This window comes from Macaca nemestrina, chromosome X, assembly GCF_043159975.1.
Source record: "Macaca nemestrina isolate mMacNem1 chromosome X, mMacNem.hap1, whole genome shotgun sequence".
NCBI classification, from domain to species: domain Eukaryota; kingdom Metazoa; phylum Chordata; class Mammalia; order Primates; family Cercopithecidae; genus Macaca; species Macaca nemestrina.
This window is the reverse complement of record NC_092145.1, coordinates 15,263,026-15,274,993: the sequence shown is the minus strand read 5'-3', so window position 1 is coordinate 15,274,993 and position 11,968 is coordinate 15,263,026. Positions and strand designations below refer to the sequence as shown.

The window sequence follows — 11,968 nt, the reverse complement described above, 5'->3', positions numbered from 1 at the left end:
TCTGTCCATCAATCTCCAAATTGTTGCTGTTGTCTTAAGGCTGTGTTGGAAAGCCCCTACGATTATGACACAGTTATGAGAAGTCCATTCAGAAAGGATCATGGTTTGAACTGGTTGAGCTCATAGGAGTGTATCTGCTGCCAGCTTCATCTTTTGGCAGTCTCACCTGGCATTTTTATGTATGCCCTATCTGGGAGATTTAACCTACTGCCAGGAAATGCCACTAGCCACCAAAAATGGAGGAATATACTGGGGTCACAATCTCCATCTAGGCCTCAGGAAAGACAAAGTATTCATTATTTAACCTGTAGATGATACCTTCCTAAACTACAAATATAAAAACAAATGTGGTCCAAAATGTATTAAGAAGAAAGAGGAGGAGGAGGTGGACAATAACAACAATGACAGCAAAAACAAGGGCAAGACATTAACAACGGGAGTTCAGCCTCTGCCAAGATCTTCTTGACCTCAGCACTGAGGTGGTAGGAGACAGCTACTTCTTCCCACTCTTTCCTTATGTCTTCTGTCAATTCAAAGAAGCCCAGGTAGTCATGAATCTGGACCTCCTCAGAGCTTCAGAGCATAAATCCTAGACTGAGTCCACAAGGGCAGTACCCGAAAAATGACTCTTTATATGTGATTGGGGTAATTAGAATAATTGACAATGTCTCTTGACCTCTGTGAATAAGTTAATTATATAATCATATACTCTTTGCCTGGCTACCCAAGAACAAACTAGGATGACCCCATATCTGTCCAACCAAGGTATTCAAAGTCCTAGACTCTTTTCATCCCCAACTTCTACCTCTCTATATTAAGGACACATAGAGACTTTTTTAGTTGCCCTTGCATCAAAATCCAGAGGACAGGAAGGTAGTAGAGGCCATTTTTGTATTGAGATATTAACTGCCTTTAAAACTATGGGGTTTTGTAAAGGACAAGCCCATCTCAGCACTCTCCCCTATCCTCACATCTACCCCATTCATGTGTGACCAACAATTTGGACTTCTCAAAGTGATCTGTCCTATTTATATTAACCAGCATTACTCTTTAGTTTGGATGAACTGCCAAACCTTATGACTACCTGGAGGCTCTTGCTCACTATTTAGATAATGGCTTTCAAACAAAAGACTTTCTGGAAGAAGTCTAAGTATCTATAATCTAAATAAGTGCCCCTGATTATTCTCATATGTAGTCATTGGAAACTACTGGCCTAGAGGTCATTAAGAAAAACCAAAAGATATCCTGTGGTACACGGAAAGCTTCTTCCAGAAGGGATGACTCGCCAAGAAAACATCCAGGCATGAGACCAACTTGGTTCGGTGCCCACTTCTCTATCTACTCATTCATTCATGCAGCTGATCATCTAGCTAAAAACTATGATTTAAAGAGTAGTTTAGGATAAGATTGAGTTCTGATGCAGGCTCATGAAGGAACTAACATATCTTAAGGAGGGGCATGACATCATCAGATTCATTAAGTCACTCTCATTTCTTCTACTTCCCCAAGTTCAAGCTTTTTCCTGGGTTTTCTCAGGGTCTTCAAGATGGTAAAACCTGTGTCATCTTCCCTTAACTAAATGCATGTATAATATCAATGGATTTTCAAATATTTATTGAGCATTTACTATATGTGAGGTATTTTGCCTGTTTCCAGAGATGTAGCAATGAACATGCTAGGCAAGAATGTTGATCTCATAGAGCCTTCCCTATTCTTTCTACCTACTCTGTGTTGCAAGCTTGAGGAAGGATCCTACATCCACAGCAGAAGTTCAGGAGTAGAAGTCAGCTCTGGTACTGGGTACAGTCAATTTGCGGGTGATCAGAGAAGAGGGGTACTTCTAGAAACCAAACTCTGACATCACATGTTCTAGGACGATTTTTTTAAAGATGATGTGGTTAGCATAGCAGAGACTACTTGTTCCCCAATATTTCTTCACTTCCTCTTCCATAATAACAGAATCTTGAGCAGGTCACATGGCCACTCAGAATGGAGATTGTATTTCCAGTCTCCATTGCAGAGTCAGTTTTAGCCATAAGACTAAGTTTTAGCCAGTGGGGTGTGAGCAGTAGTGGTGTGTGTGGTATCTGAGTTGTTACCTCTAATGGAAAAGACATTCCTTATCCTTCCCTTTTTCCCCTCCTCACTGGCTGGGTGTCATGGTGAGTTATCTTTGACCACACAGGTAGAGTAAGATTTTATGGATGGCAGAGTAGGATAGTAGAAGGAACTTGGGTTCCTGAATACTTCACTGAGCAGTGTTGCTGTACCGGTCCTGCACTGCCTACCTCCTGATGGTTACATGAGAGAGAAAGCAACATTCATGTAGTTTAAGCCACTCTTATCTTGGGTTTCTGTTACAGCAACAGAACCTATGTCCTAACTAATACTGTGTTCAATGAGAAATTCATTAATTACCAGAATGAGAATAAATTTAACAGGTTCATATAGGCAAAACCCATATAATACTGGATTGAGGAATGTGGAAAAAGTGTGGAAGTAGAGATAGTAATTGTAGGCAACTCTTTCAAGGTCATCTGTAAAAAGACAGACACTTAGGCAGTAGCTATAGTGGATGTTGGGTGAAGAGAAGGCTATGGTTTTGGCGGTATGGTGATAAAAGAAATATGATCATGTTTCTAATATTATTGGAAGGCTCCAATAGAGAACAAGAAGTTGAAATACAGAAGAGGTGGTGAACACGGTGGCTCACGCCTGTAATCCCAGTACTTTGGGAGGCCAAGGTGGACAGATCACTTGAGGTCAGGGGTTTGAGACCAGCCTCGCCAACATGATGAAACCCAAGCTCAACTAAAAATACGAAAGTTAGCTGGGCATGGTGGCAGGCACCTGTAATCTCAGCTACCAGTGAGGCTGAGGCAGGAGAATCACTTGAACCAGTTACAGTAGGTAGTACAGGTTACAGTAGGTAGTGCAGGTTATAGTGAGCTGAGATTGTGCCACTGCACTCCAGCTTGGGTGACAGAGGGAGACTCAGTCTCAAAAAAAAAAAAAAATACAAATGGTGAGAGGAATCGATGAAAGCAACCCCTAAGGGCTGGGCACACAGTAGCTGACACCTGTAATCCCAGCAATTTGAGAGACCCAGATGGGAGGATCACTTAAGCCCAGAAGTTCTAGATCAGCCTGGGCAACATAATGAGACCCCATCTCTACAAAAAAGGAAAAAGAAAAATTAACTGGGTGTGGTGGTGCACACCTGTAATCCCGTGGGAGGCTGAGGTGGAAGGACCACTTGAGTCTATGAGGTCAAGGCTGCAGTGAGCCATGATCATGCCACTGCACTCCAGCCTGGGCAACAGAGTAAGACTCTGTGTCCATCACCACCCCCAAAAAATGAAAGAAACCCCTTAGGAGTCAGCAAGGATGAGAGCCAAAACCCAGGGTGGAAAAAGGAAAGCTGGTTCTTCCGAGAAAGAAACAACAAGGAAAAGATGACTGTAGAAACAAGGGATGGCCAGGAATCTGAGGGAATTCCTCTGTGAAGGAGGAGGCAAATCCATCTGCTGAGAACGTAGGAAGGATATGGCTGTCAGTTCAGGGGCTTGCGTTTTTGAGTAGTGAGGTTTTGAGTAGTTGGGTAGGATAAGAAGGTGACTAAAAACAAAGAGGATTTCAGGCTGGGATTGTGGGCCCAGGTGGCTTTGCACTCTAGGAGTCCACACAGTTGTACGATATTTATCTGGAAAAGATTAATTATAGAAAAAAACAAAAAGTGAAAGAGTGTAGACTATATAGGAACAGAAGGCTTAAAAACCCAAGGGGGACCTTAACATAATGTGATAACATAACAGATGTTAAAAAATGGATAAAGGGTTAGAAAGTGAAAGGAACTTCTCTCTAAAGATGAGACAAGCATTTATTCTCTCAGGCCAGGCAAAGTGCTGGGCTCTAACCAATACCATCTCATGTAATCCTCACCACAACACACGGAGCTAGGGATCACTAGCTTCATTTTTCACATATGAAATGGAGTCAGGTCAGGTCACATCAATGGTGAACTACAAAGGTAGAAGTAAGCCCGATTTTTTTCCTGATTTTAAAGTGCATGCTCCAGCTACCTCCACTCTGCTGCCTTGAACAGACCTTCCCTGGATACCAGAAAATGATGATCTATTTGAGAGGCAATTTTGCAGCAGGGAAAGTTACTGGTTTTTATCTGCAATTTCTCATTAGTCTGGGTTTTGAAAGCCTACTTGAACCGTCTCTACTTGTTTGTGGGCTTTTTTCATTCGTGTGCACTCTGACCTAAGTTGCGATGGATAACTTGTTGCCAGGATATTTCCGTAAGAGCCAGAATGAAAAGTAAACAATAGCAAAACATCACATTAATCTAGCTCTTTGTGATGCCTGCATTTCTTTTTGTTAAACCCATTATTTCTGAATCTTTCTTGGGGGTGGCGCCAGGGAAGAGAGAGAGCTATTAACAATCTACTATCCTTTATTTAAAACCTCTTTATATAATATTCAACTATTACTCTACAGACATTTAACACCCAATCTATATCCCTTTTGGTTAAAATGCTGATGAATACATGACCAGATAAATTACAATCTTAAGTAAATGTGGGTAGGCATAGCAAACTGAAAACTGACAAGGACCTTTACAACTCTAAGTTTCCAAATAATAAGAAAATTATAGGAAACAGATCTTTTTTTTCTGTTGTCCCAGGCTTATTCAAAATATTGCACCATAGAAAAAAGATTCAAACAGCTCCAAGTGGTATTTTAAAATTCACCCCAACTGTAGGATGAGTGACTTGCAGATTGGACAGACTGCCAAAGTCCAAAACCCTCAGCATTTCCTCAGTGTCCAGATCCTCTTCAATGATCTCCTGATCCAGAGTTGTGATAACTCGGGAACATAATTATCTCTCCTTTCTCTGCCCTCCTCCTGCAACTTGATGGAGATAACCCTCACCGGACCTCTCTAAATCTCTTTCATCAGATATGTGACATAGCCTGCCATCTTGTTGTGGAGCTTCTTGTTGGAAATAATGGCAATCTTCTCGTACATGCCTTTGTTCATGTGGAAGTAGTTGTCCAGGCAGGTATAGTACCTTTCAATGATGATCCAGGCTGCCTTCTTCATACTGTTGGTGTGAATGTGGTCCAGCTTGGCGGGTCCTTGCTAAAAGAGCCAAATCTTATCTTCTGAAACCGCCTATTTAGAAACATCTAGCTCTCTGACACTTTCCCACACAATCCCACAATGAACTTGTACTGCAATTATCCCCATTGGACAGATGAGGAAACTGAAGCCCAGAGAGGTGAAGTGACTAGTGACTAATGTAAGGACACACAAACAATGAGTGGTAGAGGCATGATTTGAACTTAAGTATGTACAGTTCAATACAGGTGATCGTTTTGCTCCAGCTTTAAGAATGGGTCAGAGGCCAGACATGGTGGTTCACGTCTGTAATCCCAACACTTTGGGAGGCAGATGTGGGAGGATTTCTTGAGGCCAGGAATTCTAGACCAGTGTAGGCAACACGGCAAGACCTTGTCACTGCAGAAAATTTAAAAATTAGCCAGTCATGGTAGCATGCACCTGTAGTCCTAGCTACTTGGGAGGCTGAGGCAGGAGGATCACTTGAGCCTAGGAGTTGGAGTCCAGCCTGGGCAATATGATGAGACTCTGTCTCTACAAAAAAATTAAAAATTAGCCAGGTGTGGTGGTGTGTGCCTACAGTCCCAGCTATGCAAGAGGATTGCTTGAGCCCAGGAGATTGAGGCTGCAGTGAGCTGTGGTTATACCATTGCACCCCAGCCTGGGAGACAGAGCAAGACCCTGTTTCAAAAAGGAATAAAAAAGCATAGGTAGGTTTTCAATGTGTGGATTTTAACTTTATTTGTTTAGAGACAGGATCTCACTCCGTCACCTAGACTGGAGTATACTGGCATGATCATGGCTCACTGCAGCCTCAACCTCCTGGGCTCAAGTGACCCTCCTGCCTCAGACTCCCAAGTAGCTGGGACCACAGGCATGGCACCATGCCTGGCTAATTTTTTATTTTTTAGTAGAGATGAGGTCTCACTATGTTGCCCAGGATGGTCTCAACCTCCTGGGCTCAAGCTACACTCTCGTCTTGACCTCCCAAAGTGTTGGGATGACAGGTGTAATCCACCATGCCTGGCCTCAACATGGATTTTAGTCTTGGTAGAAGTAGACAGAAAAACTGCAAGGACGTAGTAGAATTGAACATAACTATTAATGTGCTTGACCTATTGACTGTTATAGAACCTTCAATCCGGCCGGGTGCGGTGGCTCAAGCCTGTAATCCCAGCACTTTGGGAGGCCGAGACGGGTGGATCACGAGGTCAGGAGATCGAGACCATCCTGGCTAACACGGTGAAACCCCGTCTCTACTAAGAAATACAAAAAACTAGCCGGGCGAGGTGGCGGGCGCCTGTAGTCCCAGCTACTCGGGAGGCTGAGGCAGGAGAATGGCGTAAACCCGGGAGGCGGAGCTTGCAGTGAGCTGAGATCCGGCCACTGCACTCCAGCCTGGGCTACAGAGCGAGACTCCGTCTCAAAAAAAAAAAAAAAAGAACCTTCAATCCAGCAGTAGAATACACATTCTTTTCAAGCACATTTATTCTATGAACCAGAATGGACCATATTCTAGATAAGAAAACAAATCTCAATATATTTGGAAGGATTCAGGTAATACAAAGTCTGTTATATGACTATAAAGGAATTAAATTAGCAATCAATAACAGAAAGATCTCCTGAAATCCCCAAATATTTATACACTAAATAACATACTTCTAAATAAACCATGAGTGTCTAAGAAGAACTCAAAAGTGAAATTGGAAAGTGATTTGAACTGACGCAAAGGAAAACAAAAAATTTGTGGGAAACTGCTAAAGCAGTGATGAAGGGGGAATTTGTACCACTAAACACCTATGCTAGTAAAGAGGAAAGATTTCAAAACAATGGTCTCAGCATCTACCCGCAGAAACTAGGGAAAAAAAGAGCAAATAAGCTCAAACTGAGCAGAAGAAAGGAATGGAAATCAATGAAATAGAAAACAGAAATGCAATTGAGAAAATCAATGAAACTAAAAGCTGTTTAAATAAAAATAATAAAATTGATAAATCTCTAGGCAGATTGATGAGGGAAAAAAAGAGAACACACAAATTATCAGTATCAGAAATGAAGAAAAACGAGATCATGAAAGATCCTACAGACATTAAAATTTTAAGCACCTACTATGAACAAATTTGTGCCAATAATTCAATAGCTTAGATGAATGGACAATTTTTTTTTTAATTTGAGATGGAGTCTCACTCTGTTGCCCAGCCTGGAGTGCAGTGGCCTGATCTCAGCTCACTGCAATCTCTGCCTCCTGGGTTCAAGCAGTTCTTCTGCCTCAGCCTCCTGAGTAGCTGGGACTATAGGAAAGTGCCACCATGCCTGGCTAATTTTTATATTTTTAGTAGAGACAGTATTTTGCCATGTTGACCAGGCTGGTCTTGAACTCCTGACCTCAGGTGATCTGCCCACTTCACCCTTCCAAAGTGCTGGGATTACAGGTGTGAGCCACCATGCCTGGTTGACAAATTCTTGAAAGACATAAACTACCAAAGTTCCCACAGGAAGAAATAGATAACTTGAATAGTTCTATATCTATTAATGAAATTGAGCTTCTAGATAAAAACCTACCCACAAAGACAATTCCAGGCCCAGGTGCTTTCACAGGTAAAATCTATCAGACATTTAAGAAAGAAATTATAGCAATTCTATACAAAGTCTTCTAGAAAATTGAAGAAGCACCTGTAATCCCAGCACTTTGGGAGGCCGAGACGGGCGGATCACCTGAGGTCGGGAGTTCAAGACCAGCCTGACCAACATGGAGAAACCCGTCTCTACTAAAAATACAAAATTAGCCGGGCATGGTGGCCCATGCCTGTAATCCCAATTACTCAGGAGACTGAAGCAGGAGAATCACTTGAACCTGGGAGGCAGAAGTTGCAGTGAGCCGAGATCACACCATTGCATTCCAGGCTGGCAACAAGAGCAAAACTCTGTCTAAAAAAAGAAAAGAAAAGAAAGGAAAATTGAAGAGGAGAGGATACCTCCCAACTCAATCTATAAGGCCAGCATTACTCTGTATTAGTTTTCTAGGGCTGACATAACAAAGTACCACAAACTGGGTGGCTTACACAACAGAAGTTTATTGTATCACAGTTCTGGAAGCTAGAAGTTCATGATTAAGGCATCAGAGACGTTTGAACCAGAACAATTTTATTTTGAATAGGGGCTGGATAAAATGAAGATGAGACTTGCTGGGCTGCATTTCCAGGAGGTTAGGCATTTATAGTCACAGGATGAGATAGAAGGTCGGCACAAGATACAGGTCACAAAGACCCTGCTTATAAAATAGAATGCTGTAAAGAAGCCAGCCAAAACCCACTAACATGGTTAGGCTTTGTGCCCTCCCCCAAATCTCATCTTGAATTGTAATCCCCAGGTGTTGAGGGAAAGACCTGGTGGGAGTTGGTTGGATTATGAGGGTGGTTTTCCCCATGCCATTCTCATGATAGTGAGTTCTCACAAGATCTGATGATTTTATAAATGGCAGTTTCCCTTGGGCTTTTCTTCTCTCTTCTGCTGCCATATGAAGAAGGTCCTTGCTTCTTCCTCTGCTTCTGTCATCATTGTGAGTTTCCTGAGGCATCCATGGCTACACAGAACTGTGATTCAATTAAACCTCCTTCCTACGTAAATTGCCCAGTCTCAAGTAGCATCTTTATAGCAGTGTAAAAATGGACTAATACAATAAATTGGTACCCAAGTAGTGGGGCACTGCTATAAAGATACTTGAAAATGTGAAAGTGACCTTGGAACTGGTTAACAAGCAGAGATTGGAATGGTTTGGAGGGCTCAGAAGAAGACAGGAATATGTTGGAAAGTTTGGATCTTCCAAGAGACTTGTTAAATGGTTTTGACCAAAAATGCGGATAGTGATATGAACAATGAAGTCCAGGCTGAGGTGGTCTCAGATAGTGATGAGGAACTTCCTGGGAAATGGAGCAAAGGCCACTCTTGCTGTGCTTTATCAAGGAGACTGGTGGCATTTTGCCCCTGCCCTAGAGATCTGTGGAGCTTTAAACTTGACAGAGATGATCTGAAACTGGAACTTATGTTTAAAAAGGAAGCAGAGCATAAAAGTTTGGAAAACTTACAGCCTGGCAATGCAGTAGAAAAGAAAAACCCATTTTCCAGGGAGAAATTCAAACTGGCTGCAGATATTTGCATAAGTAACAAGGCCAAGACAATGGGGAAAATGTCTCCAGGACATGTCAGAGACCTTCATGGCAGCCCTTCCCATCACAGAACCGGAGGCCTAGGAGGGCAAGATGTTTTCATGGACCAAATCCAGGGACCCCTGCTGTGTGGAGCCTTGGGACTTGGTGTGCTGTGTCCCAGCCACTGCAGCCATGGCTAAAAGGAGCCAAGGTACAGTTCAGGCGGTGCAGACCCCAAGCCTTGACAGTTTCCATGTGGTGTTGGTCCTGCAGGTGTGCAAAAGTCAAGATTTGAGGTTTGGGAACCTCCACCTAGATTTCAGAGGATGTATGGAAACTACTGGATATCTAGGTGGAAGTCTGCTGCAGTGGTGGAACACTCATGGAGAACCTCTACTAGGGCAGTGCGGAAGGGAAATGTGGGGTCAGAGCCTCAACATAGAGTCCCCACTGGGGCAATGCCTACTGAAGCTGTGAGAAGAGGCCACAGTCCTCCAGACCCGAGAATGGTAGATCCACCGACAGCTTGTACTGTGTGCCTGGAAAAGCCACAGACACTCAATTTCAGCCTGTAAAACGGCCAGAAGCGGGGCTATGCCCTGCAAAGCCACAGAGGCAGAGCTGCCCAGGGCCATGGGAACCCACCTCTTGCATCAGTGTGACCCGGATTTGAAACATGGAGTCAAAGAAGATCATTTTGGAACTTTAAAATTTAATGACTGCCCCATTGAATTTCAGACATGGATGGAGCCTGTAGCCCCTTTGTTTGGGCCAATTTCCCCCATTTGGAATGGGTGTTTTACCTAATGCCTGTACCCCCATTGTATCTAGGAAGTAACTATCTTGCTTTTGATTTTACAGACTCCTAGGCAGAAAGGACTTGCTTGTCTCAGATAAGACTTTGGACTGTGGACTTTTGGGTTAATGCTGGAATGAATTAAGACTTTGGGGGGACTATTGGGAAGGTGTGATTGGTTTTGAAATGTGAGGACATGAGACTTGAGAGAGGCCAGGGGTGGAACGATATAGTTCAGCTTTGTGTCCCCACTGAAATCTCATCTTGAATTGTAATCCCCAGGTGTTGAGGATGAGACCTGGTAGGAGGTGACTGGCTCGTGGGGCAGTTTCCCCCATGCTGTTTTCATGATAGTGAGGGAGTTCTCATGAGATCTGATTGTTTTATAAATGGCAGTTTCCCCTGGGCTTTTCTTCTCTCTCCTGCCACCATGTGAGGAAGATTCTTGTTTCCCCTTCCCCTTCTGCCATGATTGTGAGTTTCCTGAGGCCTCTGCAGCCATGTGGAACTGTGAGTCAGTTAAATCTCTTTCCTTTATAAATTACCCAGTCTCGGGTATTTCTTTATAGCAGTGTGAGAATGGACTAATACACCCACCAAAACCAAGATGGCAAATAAAAGTGACCTCTGATCATTCTCACTTTTCATTATACACTAATTATAATGCATTAGCCAACTAAAAGATAGTCCCACCAGTACCATGACAGTTTACAGATGCCATGGCAATGTCTGGAAGTTACCCTACATAGTCTGAAAAACCCTCAGTTCCGGGAAATCCATGCCCCTTTCCCAGAAAACTCATGAGTAACCCACCCCATGTTTAGCACATGATCAAGAAATAACTATTCGTGTACTCAGTTGAGTAGCCTATACCGCTGCTCTGCCTATGGAGTAGCCATTCTTTTGTTTCTTTACTTTCTTAATAAACTTGCTTTCACTTTATTCTATAGATTCACCCTAAATTCTTTCTTGCATGGTCTGTTAACAAAGGTATCAATCAGCAAGTGTGGTTCCTTCTAAGGGCTGTGAGGAAGAATCTGCTGCATGCTTCTTCCCTAGCTTCTGTGGTTTGCTGGCAATCTTTGGCTTGTAGACACATCGCCCCTAGTTCTCCTTGTATCTTCATATAATGTTCTCCTTCCCTGTGTGTGTGTGTGCGTGCGTGTGTGTGTGTCTAAATCCTCCCCCTTTTTTAAAATGAAAAGTCACATTACATTAAGGTCCCATCCTTCTCCAGTATGACCTTATAATAACGTAACTGATTATATCCACAAGGACCCTTTTTGCAAATAAGGTCACATTCTGAAGTACTAGAGGTTAGGGCTTCATTATATAAATCTAGCGTACACAATCAATGCATAATACTCTGAAACAGAAACCAGCCAATGGCATTCTAAGGAAAGAAAATTACAGTACAATATCCCTCATGAGCATGGATGCAAAAAGTGTAAAGTCATACAAAGCACTAAAAGCCTACGTTAGAAAAGATTCGATTTTCAACTAATGGAATCCAACACTATATTAAAAAATAATATATCATGACCAATTGAGATTTATTCCAGAAATGCTGGGTTGGCTTAACATTAAAACATCAATTAATATAATTAACATAATTCACTATATTAACAAGCTATGTATGTATAAGAACATATATATGTATACACACTTATAGGTGTCTGTATGTATGATCATTGCAATATATTTGGAATAAATATTTGATAAAAACTAACATCCATTCTTAATTTTAGAAACTCAGCAAACCAGGAAAAAATGGGGACTTCCCCAACCTGATAAAAGGCAAATATAGAAAACTTACAGCTAACATGATAATTAACAGTGAAAGACTAAGTCCTTTCAGACTTAGATGGCTGCTCACTATACTTCATTATAAATGAA

The 11,968-nt window shown here is 42.3% G+C and overlaps 1 pseudogene; it reads right to left on the bottom strand.

Annotated features, from left to right (window-relative positions):
• Nucleotides 1-4,727: 4,727 nt before the first annotated feature.
• LOC139360660 (small ribosomal subunit protein eS17-like) lies at nt 4,728-8,705 on the bottom strand (annotated as a pseudogene).
• Nucleotides 8,706-11,968: the final 3,263 nt, after the last annotated feature.